This window comes from Pinus tabuliformis, chromosome 3_1, assembly GCF_031772625.1.
Source record: "Pinus tabuliformis cultivar Carrire ecotype Pingquan chromosome 3_1, CPIR1, whole genome shotgun sequence".
NCBI lineage: Eukaryota > Viridiplantae > Streptophyta > Pinopsida > Pinales > Pinaceae > Pinus > Pinus tabuliformis.
Window position 1 is genome coordinate 855,663,208 of NC_142301.1, and position 14,251 is coordinate 855,677,458.

Here is a 14,251-nt window from a genome sequence, read left to right on the forward strand (position 1 = left end):
AACCCTATATTGCACACCCCCTAAGAGGACTTATGCTAGGAGACCCCATTAGACTCATTTTGCATAACCAAGCTAGAAGGTTTTTTAGAGTTACGTGAATGTTTTCCACTAAGATTAATGTCATTTTCTAGGCTTGAGGACCTTTTTCCTTGTTCTTCGTTTCCACCCAATCTTAGGGTGAAGTCATAGAGACTTGACCTTATAAATTTTCATTATCTTACTAAGAATGATGTCATATAGACTTGGTCTTATACATTTTCATTGAAATGAATCTTTATATATTTTAGTCATTAGAGACCTATCCTTAATTTAATGAATTAGCCTTTGAAATTTAAAATGTGTATACTTTCCAAAATTGATGTAGTGGAGTAATTGATGAAAAATTATGCATTACTTTCTTTTACCGAACTTAAACATATACAAACTTATTGAAATCGTGAAACATTGACTTCATAATATACCCTTTCGAAAAATAAACTATAAACTAAACTATAGATAAGAGAAAGTATAATAGGCTCATTGACTTTGTGGCATGCCCCTTCCAAAGTTGTAGATTAAAAAAACCTGTACCTGAAGCTATAAATAAAAGGAACTCAGGCCATATATAGTTTCCAATTGGTGCATAAATACATCGCATAAAATCCGAAGTATTCAAAACCTCAATCATATTGGGAAGTAAATGTGACTAGAATCACTCATTGAATAGTTATAACTATGTTACAAACATATATGATCAGTTGTACTACCTGCAAGTCATATTCACCATGCAAATGCGATCGACTCTCAAGTATAGTTATAACTATGTTACAAACATATATGGTCAATTGTACTACCTGCGAGTCATATTCACCATGCAAATGCGATCGACTCTCAAGTATAACTGCTTTGGTATTACCAGGCACAAAATCTGCGTTGTACTCCTAATATTGTGGAGGCTGGCAATTTCGTTATAGACCGTATATAGAATTTAGTTATTACACACTACCAATTATTGATCCCTTGCTCAATCATTCATGCTTTTGACGTAATCGATGTCTTCTTGATAGCTGTTGTGAATGTTACAAAAAGTTCAATCTCTGCCAGCCCTGCAATCCAACACATGTCTTACGTTTTAGAAAACATTTGAAGGGCGTAGAAAATTACATTGATAAAATCTATATCACGGCCACTTTGACGATTAACAGTAAAAAATATTGATAGTTTTCCCATAGAAATTAGGTTACAATATGGTTTCGCACGAATAAATGGCTATATGTGTTTCTGCTTAGAATGGTTTGGAGGTAACCTGATTTTGAACAAGTTCAACATTCCCAGTGTAATGGGAATAATTGGAGTTTTTATTTGGTTTTTTGGTTTATTTATTTATTTTATATATGTATTTAAAATTATAATAATTATTTGGATGGATGTATTTATTTTGGAATATAGTTTTCAGAATTTTAATTTAATTATTAATAAATATTAAGTAGATAGTAGAAATTTAATCTTCACATAATATTCTAGAATATTTTTGATAGTATTCACAAATTAAAGATTGAGGTTTATTTAAAAGAGTTGTTTTTTTTTGTCTTTTTAATTAAATTGATTAATTCAAAACCGTGAAAAAGTGTCATGTGAAATGAGTTATGATTTTTGCATGGTTTGTAGACATGTGGTATTGATAAGCCATGATATTGACTCATAGTATTGCAACAAAACATATTTACATATTAGAAATCTTTATGATAAAATGAAGGTGAATTTTCATGATTCTTTGTGCTAATTTTCTTATCAATTTCTAATGCTTTTCTACCCAGCAAAACTGTGTCCCCCCTGAAGATTGCTCTGCACTGAAACTGCTGCGGTGCTCCCTCTGTCACTGGCAAACTTCGATTTAGAAATATCTCTATCGACTCACTCAGAGAAAAACGTCCAATGATGTTTCATGCATAGCAAAACGTCAAACAAACTTTAGTTCATTCCGTATTTGGTGTGCCCATCCATGCCTTTTCATCCAATCACACCGACTTGAAAGCAATTAAAAAGTTTGAGCCATTAACTAGTCTAATTCACCAATTATAAATAGATTTTGCCTCCAAAAAACCCTAAAACATTATGAGTGTACGCGTAGGTGAAGTATTTAAATGCATTAATAAACACAACACATGCCCATATCCATCATTAAGAAAAGGCATATATAGAGTGCATTCATATTTTGTCATCATCACATGAAATGAAGTGTCCAATTGTAGATTTGTCATCATCACGTGAAATGAAGTGTCCAAGTGTCACATCACATGAAGTCCTTCTTATAATCCTCTAGTTGAGTAAGCAACGACCCATATTAGATTCTAATGAATGGCTCAGATCATTTGGACTCGATCTCCGGCTTCTTCTATAATTCACCCTCGGTTTGATTAATACCCTTTAATTATTTTAATTTCCTAATGTTTAGACTTAGACACCCATTAAAAATAATTAATTATTTTAATAAAACTGTCTCTATGTGGAATTTCCCAAAACGATCTCTGGGTGTTCTAAAATACATGTGTCCTAACCTCCCTACAAATTTTGAGGCTTAGAGCACATCCGATGCTACCAGAAATCAACACACCCATGCTATTATCTCTTAAGGAGTTCTGCCAAATAAAAGATGCAACCCTGTACCATATAAGAAATGTTTAGCTTTGTTGTGCTTAGGCAAAGTGACATTACCTTCCACAAGTACCATTTATCTATCATCTTTCCAAGATGGCATTCCGTAGAAGAATACTTCAAACATGATGGATCATTTCAAAATTCACATGTTAATTACAATGATTGAGAATTGTTTTCTTCAACTTAGTTGAAGGGAATCCAAGAGAAAGTACATTACAAGAACACAAGATTCCAATCATAGAGAAGGGTCACAAGAAGTTGAATCATCAAATGATTAGAATATGAAATTTTGAATTAGATTGTTGAATCACACTGGAAGTTCAACTCCACTTCAAAACCCTGTCCTGGAATGAGTGTGGATGAGGCCAAATGCAAGTCTTGGGTGATTTTCACAGCATAGAAACATTTCTCATAACATGGCTGCTTAGATAAAAGACAGGTTGTAAGTTACCATAAGCAATATTTCCAAAAATTAAACAAAACTAGAATAGTATTGCTAGTTAAATCAACATTAGGTAACATAAGTCATAATGTAAGTTAAATTCACAAGAAAAACTTAAAGCCATAATAAATCCTTCCCCTTTCTCTTCATGGTCAAAGCATTGCTCTAAGCATGAGTTTATAACAAAAGTAGAATAGTACTACTAGTTAAATCAATATTAGGTAATTGAAGTAATAATGTAAGTTCAATTCCCAGTGTAAAAACTGAAATCCATAATAAATCCTTCTCCTTTCTCTTCGAGGTCAAAGCATTGCTCCAAGCATGAGTTTACGACATTAACAAACAAAAGGTATTGCTTTCATAAACAACATGGAAGAGCTCAACAATTAACAAATCCTAACAGATTGTTGAAAGGTCCTTAGCTAGTGATAAAGTACATAAGTCATGTATCAAAGTGAACGATTGAAGCCAGTACTCCTCACTTGTCACAAACAAAAATAACATAACAAAAAGACATTTTCATATAGAAATGTTATGAACAAAACCATTATACTAAGATCATATCCCAGTCAAAGTTTATTAAAGCAAATATGTTTGAATTTCTTTCCATATAGATTGGAATATGCTAAAGATCTACATATGAAGTCACAAATCAATGAAACTAGTCCCAAAAAATGAAGAGATGTGATGGAAATAATATGGCTTCCATCTACAGCTAATTTTATAAACAATTATTGCTTCATATGAGGGTCATTTCTAATCATAACACTTCTTGGATTTGGAATCTGGAATCACAACACCATTTTCATTTTGAATCTAAAATATTATATGGATACAAATATGAAAGCATTTATTACTAAGTTGGGTATAATCTGAAATCTTTGATCACATTTAATTGTTTGGATTGACGTAGTTGATATGGCACCCACATAGAAGAACTCATTTGAGAAAAAATCCACAACAAAAGCAAACTCCTATACATTCAACATCATCTATCAAAGTTCTAAAATGGATCTTCACATTCTTATAGTCGTGATCGTGGAGAAAATGGCCTTTTTAAAAGACCCATATTTATTGAAAATGATAATGCTGGTGATATGATAGAAGATTTTGATCATGATTGAATACCCTCCGCTGAATTTCTTGCTTGTTAAATTCTCCCAAGGAATTATTCCCTTCAATTCTCGAGGAAAATCAAGGAGCAACAACATGAGACATACCCATAACTTCCCTTTTTGCATCATATACAATCTGAATAAAAGCAAAATTTCAATCCAAATGCATTAATATATTCCAACAATAAGAAATAATTAGGCCATATATGTCCATAACAAATCGTTTTACCATGCTAAAACCATAAGCCCCAACCCATATATCTTGTATATATCAGATCCTCATAAGAAAACCTGATATGGGCTCGTTGCACCTGTTTAATAGATAAAATTAGTATTGCAATGATGAGAAAGAGATATTAATGTCACATAAACTAAACTTCATTGACAAGCTATAAGGTTGGGTTTTTCTATAACCTAAATGGAACATTGTAGCACAATAACAACTGGATAATCGCTAAAACCTTAGCTTATGGATAATATTTGTCTAAATCACTACGATTTTGTTGAGGGTGGGGGGGAGGTTCAATCACAAATGGCTCACAATACTTTTTGATATGAAATTACAAATAAGAAAATTACTGGAAATATAGGTTATTTTTGTTCCAGAATTCTAGGTTGCTTTAGTCAAAATTAGAACCGTAAGGGAAAAATTACCTAGGGATTCTACACCCTCCTTTAAGATGCCTAAAACTACTCCAAAGCAAGGCATTCTCCAAGCAAGCAACTAAGCTCCATGTGTTGACTACATCCAGAAATCACCAAGCTCCATAATTCTCCAATGCTCCAAGGAAGAATGCTCCCTACAAGGTCTAACAATCAACAAGCAAGACATCAACTCCATTGTGTCTCCATCACAAAACCACCGAGGGTCATCCACACACCCTGCACCCTACACCCCACATCACATGAAGCACCATCAAATATGATGTAAACACACTTTCAGAGTAACACCGAAAGCTAAAAAGGTATTCTAGGTTGAAGCTTGTGTCCATAGCTTCTTAAGATTGTTTCCTTAGGCCCTGGTGCATACAAACATGTCTTGCCATCCAATGTTAAAGCATATAATTTTTTTCACTGTTTTTTTGCTTAAGATGTATGTTCATGATCCTAACCATATTCCCGATTAGTCCATGGTCCAAGGGGATCAAAATGGAGTATTCTAAACAAATCCTACACATATCCCCAATAGAAATGTAACAATACTATGAAATTGTGCAATAAAATGAGGTCAAGGTCCAATGTAAACATTATGGAAGGGATGAAGCAACCAGGGAAATGGAAGATGCTATGAGACAAAAAATTTAGTTGTGTTCCAGCTGTGAGGTTGCACTAAAAAGTTGGTGTTTTTCTTCAAAAATAGGGAAATGTAAATACCCAATTTTAGGCATCTTGATTATGATATTGAAATATGTATAGATTAAAATATGTGAATTGCGTAATGACATCCTAATCTTAAATGTAAGTTCCAAGCCAAGATCCCATTGATAAAGGATTCAAGAATCGATAGTATGCATAGGAATAAAGTTAGCGGGGTTGGAAACCCAAGTCTATACATGATGTAAATAAAATACTACTTGTCGACTTGGCTACCTTATGAGAGGGGGACATATGATATGATAAGTAGAACTCACCTAACTCCCTTACCATTTTGAGTGGCAAGACAATACAATGTAAAATACCATAATGCCATATCAAGACAAGCACCACCTTCACTAATATGCATTGAATTTTCCATCAACCTTCATTATTTTTCCTTCTATATATATTATAAACCTCATTTTGAGACTTGAGAGGGTTTCTTTTCACATGACGTGTTCATCCATGCAAAGGCACCTACATTCTAGTGAATCCTGTTTATAGCTTATGTCCATGATTTTGGCATGTAATAGTGGAAAATCTCCAATGTTTTGTCACATAAACTGGCTGAATTCTTACGCCATTAAGGGGTGGCAGTGGCATATGCATGTAGGAGACTTGCTGTTGCAAATATTTTGGCATTTCCCTTGCACTAGAAAGTAGGCCAGCAATGAGCATTTACATTAAAGTTTTTGGCTCTCCTACTCCAAGCTTCTTGGTCTTCGTCTGTTAAAGGAGAATCAAAGGGAAGAGGAAGGCACAAATAGAAGTCAAAACATTAGAAAAGTTTGCACAAAGCACTACTGAATAAGAACATGTGATATCTTCAAATGTGTGCATAATCTAAGTAGCCAATACAATTTTCAGCGTGCTATAAGTATGTAAACAAATGTCAGTTCGGTTATAGAAAAAGAAAAGTCCATTCCTTAGAATTACCTTCAAAAACTAAAGGTAATCATGGTGAGGACTGCCCACTCATAATGAAGGCTTTGAGTAACATGAGTTTGCTCCGGTGTTCCTGATATTATAACAAGGCCTTCAGTTTTCCCAGGTATTGGGTCATTCATTATAACTTTTTCTCTAAAAATCTGAAAATAACAGCAACAAATAGGATGTATACCATTAATGAGAAGGTTGATTTATGAAATAATTTAAGCAGAAATAGCACAGATAATAACTTGTGTAATATCACCCATTTGAATATTTTCACAATTATAATAACTTATGTAATATCACCCATTTGAATTTTTTCATTAGATAAAAAAAGCTGTTGAATATGGGCTAAGTTGCTGCCATTCTCCCCATATATAGAGCCAATGACACGTTCTGGGACAACCTCTACAATAGTTGATTGACTTCCACCACAGAGAAACACAATAATCAGTAAGAATAGCTAAGAATAAAATTCAACTTCCCTTTTCTGCGCGGTTAGTAATACAAAGCTTCCTAGGCTTTCTCTTTGTGGATACCCTCTTCCATAGTCATGCTCATTGCACTGCCACCGCCCATTCCCTAGCACAACAATATTGATTAAAAAAAATCGAATTTATCCAACTGCTTTTGAAAAATAACATTGATTCAAAAAAAAATCGAATTTATCCAACTGCTTTTGAAAAATAACATTCTCCGTATCCACATCAACCATCATGTTATTAACCTATATTAAACCTCCAGAGAAAGAATTGCATAAATGGTATATAAAAATTAATAAAATTTCAAAAATCTGTATGTCAGCAATTCTATCATAAATAGCTACCATCAAAATGGTCATCTATAATGCCTTACTTACACTGCCCATGGACCTGGTGATGGTGGTTGGTCAATGTTGTGATGCATTCCTCCAAGACAATGCAAATTGGGAGGGAATCCTAGATGATCAACATTATTAGGTAACCATCCTCCTTGATCAATGTCATGAAGGTGTCCTCCATAATGAGGATACATTCCAGGAGGTGAACCAGGTTCAGGTCTTCCCCTGAATGGTACCATTGGTTCAGGAACTGGAGGCATGTGCTCACGGTAAATACGAACACCAACAACTGGAATAGCTTTTTATGGAAATAGATTGTTTTGCAACATTGTTGATATCTGTACAAGTGCTTCTTGAACTGCCCCCTGTTCACCAGTGACCTGCAGTAATTATAACAGATCTGTAATTTTTCATTCAGAGAAACCAACCGGCATGAACTACAAATTTCACCTGATATTAAAAAATTGCAACAAAGGGGATTATGTAAGAATACTAATTACTATATTGAAGATACCAGCACAACTTTGCCATTTTGGGATGCACATTTTGGCAATTGGTCCTTGCCAGAAATCCGTATATTTGATCGGGTTAATTTTCTCATCTTAGAAATAATTATGCCACCCTTTCCAAGCAAACACCCAATCTGGCTTGATGGAACAAGGAGTCTTTATATTGAAAATTTATCTTGCTCGGGTCCAGAAGTGACAACGCGATTGTACATCTGAAGAAGAGCATTTTGCGCAGGAGAAAGTCTACCTTTTGGGAGCTGCAATAGGATTTTATTCAACGTGACAAATTATTTCAGAAGCAAGGGGCTTAATGTCAACCGACGGGGGCTTCCTTAAATAACTAAGTCTTCAACACACGTAAATGAGTTGAAGGATTTGAAGGACTTACACTGAATCGGGCTTATAAGGAGATACAGTTTTAGCTTCCAGATTCTAATGTATGTGGAAGAACCTATGGGAGCAAGAATGATGGGTTTAATTAGTTTTATGCAAATCTGGAAAGTAAAATGGTAAACCAAAGTATATAACGAAATTTAAAATATTTCATAACGATTCAATTAAAATCATACAAGTGAGAAGAATATTCAAGCAATTGATCTAGTTTAAACTCGCCAAGAAATAGTTATGAAATGCAGATTTTTAAGGGCCCTAGTGGAGTCTTTAGTCCACAAGTGAAGATCAGTGTTTATAAGTAATTGGGGAATGATCTTAAAAGGCAAGGTTTTATACTGCTAATTTCACTTGTTCTAGGTTTGTTAGCTGTTGTACAAGGCATGCTACAACCACTAGTTTAACTGTTGTAATGTGAATTCCACAACCCTCTATTCACTCTACTGAAGAAGATTTGCATCAAGCTCTTGGGAGAAAATGTCTATAAATGAAAACACAGTCAAAAAAATCGACTTCTCTCAATTTTTGCCATTTATGGCATTGGAATTCTAAAAAAACAAGTAGTCAATAAAAATCTCATAACCAAGAATGACTATACCGGTATTATGCTCTCCACAATAAGCTTGAAGTATGAGAGGTTATTTTACATTTAGATGAAGTATTGTTTGAAGGGCACAAAGACTAGTGATGAAGAACAAAATGTGGCAGTTGTAATGTGTTAAAAAAAGATTAAATAACTCAAATGATTTGTCAAAATTGTTCTAGCAAATAAAGGTCAAACGGTGTTGAGCATTTTGCCTTGCATAAGAAGAAGGTAAATGTGGAAACAAAGACAACCAAATGGATGTTTAGAATATTAGAGGTCAACTTATTTAAAGAAATGAGAACAAAATTTCATAAAGAAAAATATTAACCATAGGATAAAGGTCGATCATGGATGGTGGTGTGACTTGTTATAGAAATTTCCTTGTGTGTTATAAGGGCAGGTGTTAGCATTTAATAACAACTGTCATTCATTTTTTTGTTGTTGTTGTAGTTGTCCTCCATTTAATATGGAGCAACTTCCAGCATTGAATAACAACTGCCTTGATTTTATGATGGTTATCTTACATGCATTAAAACCTAGATGTACTATAGGGATTGATCTGTATAAATAAGAAATGAAGCTAATATTTCTCCTTTGCTCTTAATTATTTCATTTTGAAAATGTTACTTACAGTAACTTACAGCTATCCTTTCTCTAAATGGCTGTGTTATGAGGGGCATTTCTATGCTGTCAAATGAGCCAGGACTTGTACCGGGCCCCATTCACTCCCACTGTGAGGGGTGGGGGAGTGGCAGGTGTGTTTGAACGTTTAGGTCTCAGCGTTAATACAAATTTGATCACCTCCCACCTTGCTGCTGCACATTACACTAATAAACAATTCTTCTCATAATTATAACCATTTCAGCCATAATTTCCTTTTATGCATTCTCATTGTAATTTTAACATTTGGGCAGATTTACATATTGATATCATACTACTTGTACTTCCTCATCATCACACCTTGTTGCAACAAACATGGTTTTTGGGCCAAAGAAATCTCCATTTTTCTTGAGGTAGATCTCAGTTGAAGCATCATACTATCATAGTGATTATGTTGCTTGATATAATAAATTCAATAACTACAGTGGTTGTCAGCCAGTGTAATTAGTTTATCAATTTCTGAATAAAGACATTTTGGATTCTATTGTAACAAATTTACAAGAACATTCAGTTTCAGTAATTCTAAATAATAAATATAATGCAATGACAAATTTGACTGTTATTGTTGCAGGATTATTTGTTGTACATAGATACCATACCTTTGGAAACTGGGAAAAGGAGTCCTCCATTGCATCTCAGCAAAAAAGAAGAAATTGTGACTTTCTACATATTTTTTAGAACAATCAATCATGTGGAAACCTTCCTAGGCTTCCTCCTTGTGGATACCCTCTTCCATAGTCAGTCATGCTCCTTGCACCGCCACCACCCATTCCGTGTAACCATAGTATTGATTAAAAAAATTAGAATTTATCCAGCTGCTTTTGAAAAAATAACATTCTCCAGATCCACATCAACCATCATGTTGTTAACCTGCATTAAACCTCCAGAGAGAATTGCATAAATGGTATATAAAAATTAATAAAATATCAGAAGATCCTTATGTCAGCAATCCTATCATAAATATCTACAATCAAAATGGCCATCTAAAAAGCCTTACTTGCACTTCCCATGGACCTGGTGATGGTGGTTGGTCAATGTTGTAACATGTGATGCATTCCTCCAAGACAATGCACATTGGGAGGGAATCCTGGATGATCAACATTGTGAGGTAACCCTTCTTGATCAATGTCCACTAGAGGTCCTCCATAATGAGGATACATTCCAGGAGGTGAACCAGGTTCAGGTCTTCCCCTAAATGGTGTCATTGGTCCAAGAACTGGAGGCATGTGCTCAGGGCAAATCCAACACCAGCAACTGGAACAGGTTTTTCTGGAAATAGATTGTTTTGCAGCGTTGTTGATATATGTAGAATTGCTTCTTGAACTATCCCTGTTCACAAGTGACCAGCAGTACTTAAAACATATTTTTAATTTTTCATTCAGAGAAACCAACCATGAAATACAAATTTCACCTGATATTAAAAAATTGCAGCAAAGGGGATTATGTAAGAATTACTAATTACTATATCGAAGATACCTGCACAACTTTGTCATTTGGGATGCACTTTTTGGCAGTTGGTCCTTCCCAAAAATCCATATATTTGATCAGTTAATTTTCTCATCTTAGAAATAATTATGCCACCCTTTCCAAGCAAACAGCCAATCCGGTTTGGTGGAACAAGGGGTCTTGATGCTGAAAATTTATCTTTCTGGGATCCAAAAGCGACAACATGATTGTACACCCGAAGAAGAGCATTCAGTGCAAGAGAAAGTCTACCTTCTGGGAGCTGTAATAGGATTTTATTCAACGTGACAAACTATTTCAGAAGCATATAACCCAAAAAGCATGCAGACTACAACCATTCAATTACATTTTTAAGTAACATGAAGTATCCATAACTGATAAAAGTGAACATGGGTCCTTGCCACATCCCTTTCCAAATTTTTCAGCTACCAACCTAAAAATTTAAGGCACAAACCCAAAAGAGATTGCTTGAGTAGATGTAATATCGCCAATTTTGTGAGCTTGGGAATTTTGCCCAATTTTGGTTATATTAATTAAAAGGGGCAAATATTATTTTGGAGAAAGGTGACAAGTATTATTTTATGGGAGATTGGCGGCAAATTATTAATTTATTAAAATGAAGGAAAAAATCGCTTAGTGGAAAATGGCCCCAACCAATAAAATAATAATTAAAAGGGGAGTCTAGAAGCATGGAGAGAAATTATAAAAGGAGGAGAGACTCATTTGTTGGACATCATTTGACTGTTACAATTCACAGTACATCTTCTCTTGGAGTTATTTAGCACAAGAAGAGAAGTGTTGTTTGGCACAGGAGTTCCAAGCGGAATTCCACCCTCATTTCAAAGAACTTCAAGTGTCTCTCTAGTGAGGAAATTTGAGGAGTCCAATTCAGGATTTCCAAAGAGCTTTATTGCAGGTGTCCACCCAGTGTTGCGCACTACCTGGGCGCAAACGTAGTTTGTGGAGAAAAAATTTCTTTAGTTGGAGTGAGTCAGGAGATCTAGTGATTTGTAGAGAGATTTCGTACCTTGAGACCGGAATTTTGGTAGTGTTTGTAGGGAAAAAGTCTTGGCCATTTGGTGGGTTGAATTTCTCCATTCTAGCAATTCGTAGAGCTCATTGGAGAAAACTTGCGTAGGGGATGAGGGAAGCTAATTTCTAAAGGAGATTCGCTGGAGGAGAAGGTATTTTTCAAAGAGAATTTTGTGTGGAATTTTAGTGGCATTTCGGTGGAGGATTTGGGAGTTTCTGGAGCATTATTTCACAGCAGGGCGTGTAGCCAGCCTGAGGGCCAGTCGCACTGTTTGGTGGGCTCTCTCATCACTCAGAATTGTGAAAAATTATGAATCTAACAAATCAGAAATCCTACTGCAGTAAACTGATTTGCATTACCTACTTGTGTTCTTCATTTTAACAAGTTAGTTTTAGAATTATTCAGAAAAGTATTAATGCAAATACACTACAGCCTACACCAATATACAATTCAAGCACTGAAAAAATAAATGAGATAACCACACAAAAGACACACTTATTTTTGGACTAAACGTCCCAGGAAAAACCCAGTGTGGGCAAACTGGTGCAACAGATATGAGGGTTTTATTATTATGCAGATTTCTGAATACAACTAGGGTGCCAAATCCGGCTCACCCAACAGAGAATAAACCTGGCAGAAGTACCTCTATCCGGAGACAGATATTTTGGCGGATCCAACAATTGGATGAACAAACCCCACAGGTCACTGCGTTGTCCCTAGTGTTGTGCAGCGATAGCTACTCCCAGCTCTGCATTGGGATTACGTCACCTCCTCTAGGAGTTGTGTCACCCTCCCGGTGAGCCTTCCTGGCTCAAAAATCAATCTGTTGAATTGATGCCCAATCTGCCTCACAGAAACCCTAGTGTTGCCTCTGCATGACTGCGTCAACCCTCTAGCCTCTGCGTCACCCTCCTGGAGTTGCTCTGTCTCTCCCTAGTGTCGTGTTGCCTCTTTGTTATGTATTCTCGGCCTTGGACAAAAGTCCCGCAGCCGAACTGCCCCTCTCTGCACTAGAAGTTTACTCCAAAATTCTCAGCAAACCATGCCCCAAAATTTCGATCTAGCTCAAGTGTTGTTCTCCGTATGTGTGTTCTCCAACTGACCCCAAGCCTTCCTTTATACTTTTCCTATTGAGAAATCAACAACTGAGATTAAGTCTCTAATCAACGGTTAAAATTAAATTAGACTTGATCCTCGTCACTTAGAAGCTTCTCACCCATATTTACATTAATTCACTTCAATTATTTTAACTTCCTAAGTTTTAACTTAGGCAATATTAAAAATAATTAATTATTTGAATAACATGCACTCTAGGTGGAAATTCTCCAAACGATTTATGGGTCTTGGAGATCTCATGTGTTCTAGCCCCTCCACAAAATTTTGGAGCTAGAGCACATCCGATGCTACCCAAAAATCAACAAGAATCAGCGCAAACCTTTTCTAGGTTTTTGTGGGTACTTGGAGTGGATTCTATGGCTGCATTTTCAGTGTGATCTGGGCATTATTCAGGCCAGAAATCCACTTTCTTTCAGCAATGAGTTTTACTAGTTAGCTGGAAATTTGCACAACTTTGTGTGTTTCCTAAAGAGTTAGTTTGGAGACAATTCCTTTTTGGGTTTTGTTGGCCTTGTTGAGAAAGTGCACCACCTAATTTCTCATAATTTTCCGAGCAATTTTGTAGGCATATTTTCCATTTCTTATGTGGCGGCAACAGCAAAAATTTATTGGGTCTGCGCAAAAATTGGGGAGGAGCTTCTACAACACTTGGGATTCACTGCTATCACCTGAGTTTGCCTTGCTTGCTTGTAGTAAGCCCAGGTTCTACTATTACCATCTATTGTACCCATTCTGCTCATATTAATAAAATGGCTCAGAGCTTTGGTTTATATTTCTGGCATTTAATTCTTGTGCTTGCATGTTTATGAGATTGCAGTTTGTAGTTAGTTCATAGCCTTTGTTATTTCCTGTATTTTCTCATTAGGGATATTACAGTGGTATCAGAGCATGAGCTTGGCTAGTTGTGGGGTAGCCAGCAAGATCATGGAAGATTTGGGCATGTATGCATGATGACGGGTGAAACCATAGATAAACCCATGGCTCAAGGAAGATTCAGTATGCAGGAATTATGGGGTGGAATATGTTGGAACGATGAGAGGCTGGCGCAGTTAAGGAAGGTGTCAGACCAAATCCACTCTCATACTTACAACAAAGACACTAGAGGTGCACAACCTGTAGGGGTGCAGTCATCTACACCATGTCGGGAAAGTCGACAAAATCAAGGCACCAGATCTCCTCAAAAGGAGCAAGCA

At 35.8% G+C, this 14,251-nt stretch overlaps 1 long non-coding RNA gene across 7 annotated transcripts; it reads right to left on the minus strand.

Annotated features, from left to right (window-relative positions):
- Positions 1-773: 773 nt before the first annotated feature.
- LOC149190259 (uncharacterized) lies at positions 774-11,398 on the minus strand. Of its 7 annotated transcripts, none has more exons than XR_016255979.1 (6): positions 10,922-11,323; positions 10,443-10,774; positions 10,045-10,315; positions 7,336-7,680; positions 6,487-7,062; positions 4,966-6,276 (listed from the first exon to the last, which is right to left on the minus strand). It is a non-coding gene; the product is annotated as an uncharacterized LOC149190259 (long non-coding RNA). The 7 variants fall into 7 exon arrangements; XR_016255975.1 differs by having other exon boundaries at positions 7,340-7,680; positions 10,922-11,231; XR_016255978.1 differs by lacking the exon at positions 4,966-6,276 and adding an exon at positions 774-1,085 and having other exon boundaries at positions 6,487-7,680; positions 10,922-11,392.
- Between the last annotated feature and the right edge of the window lie 2,853 nt (positions 11,399-14,251).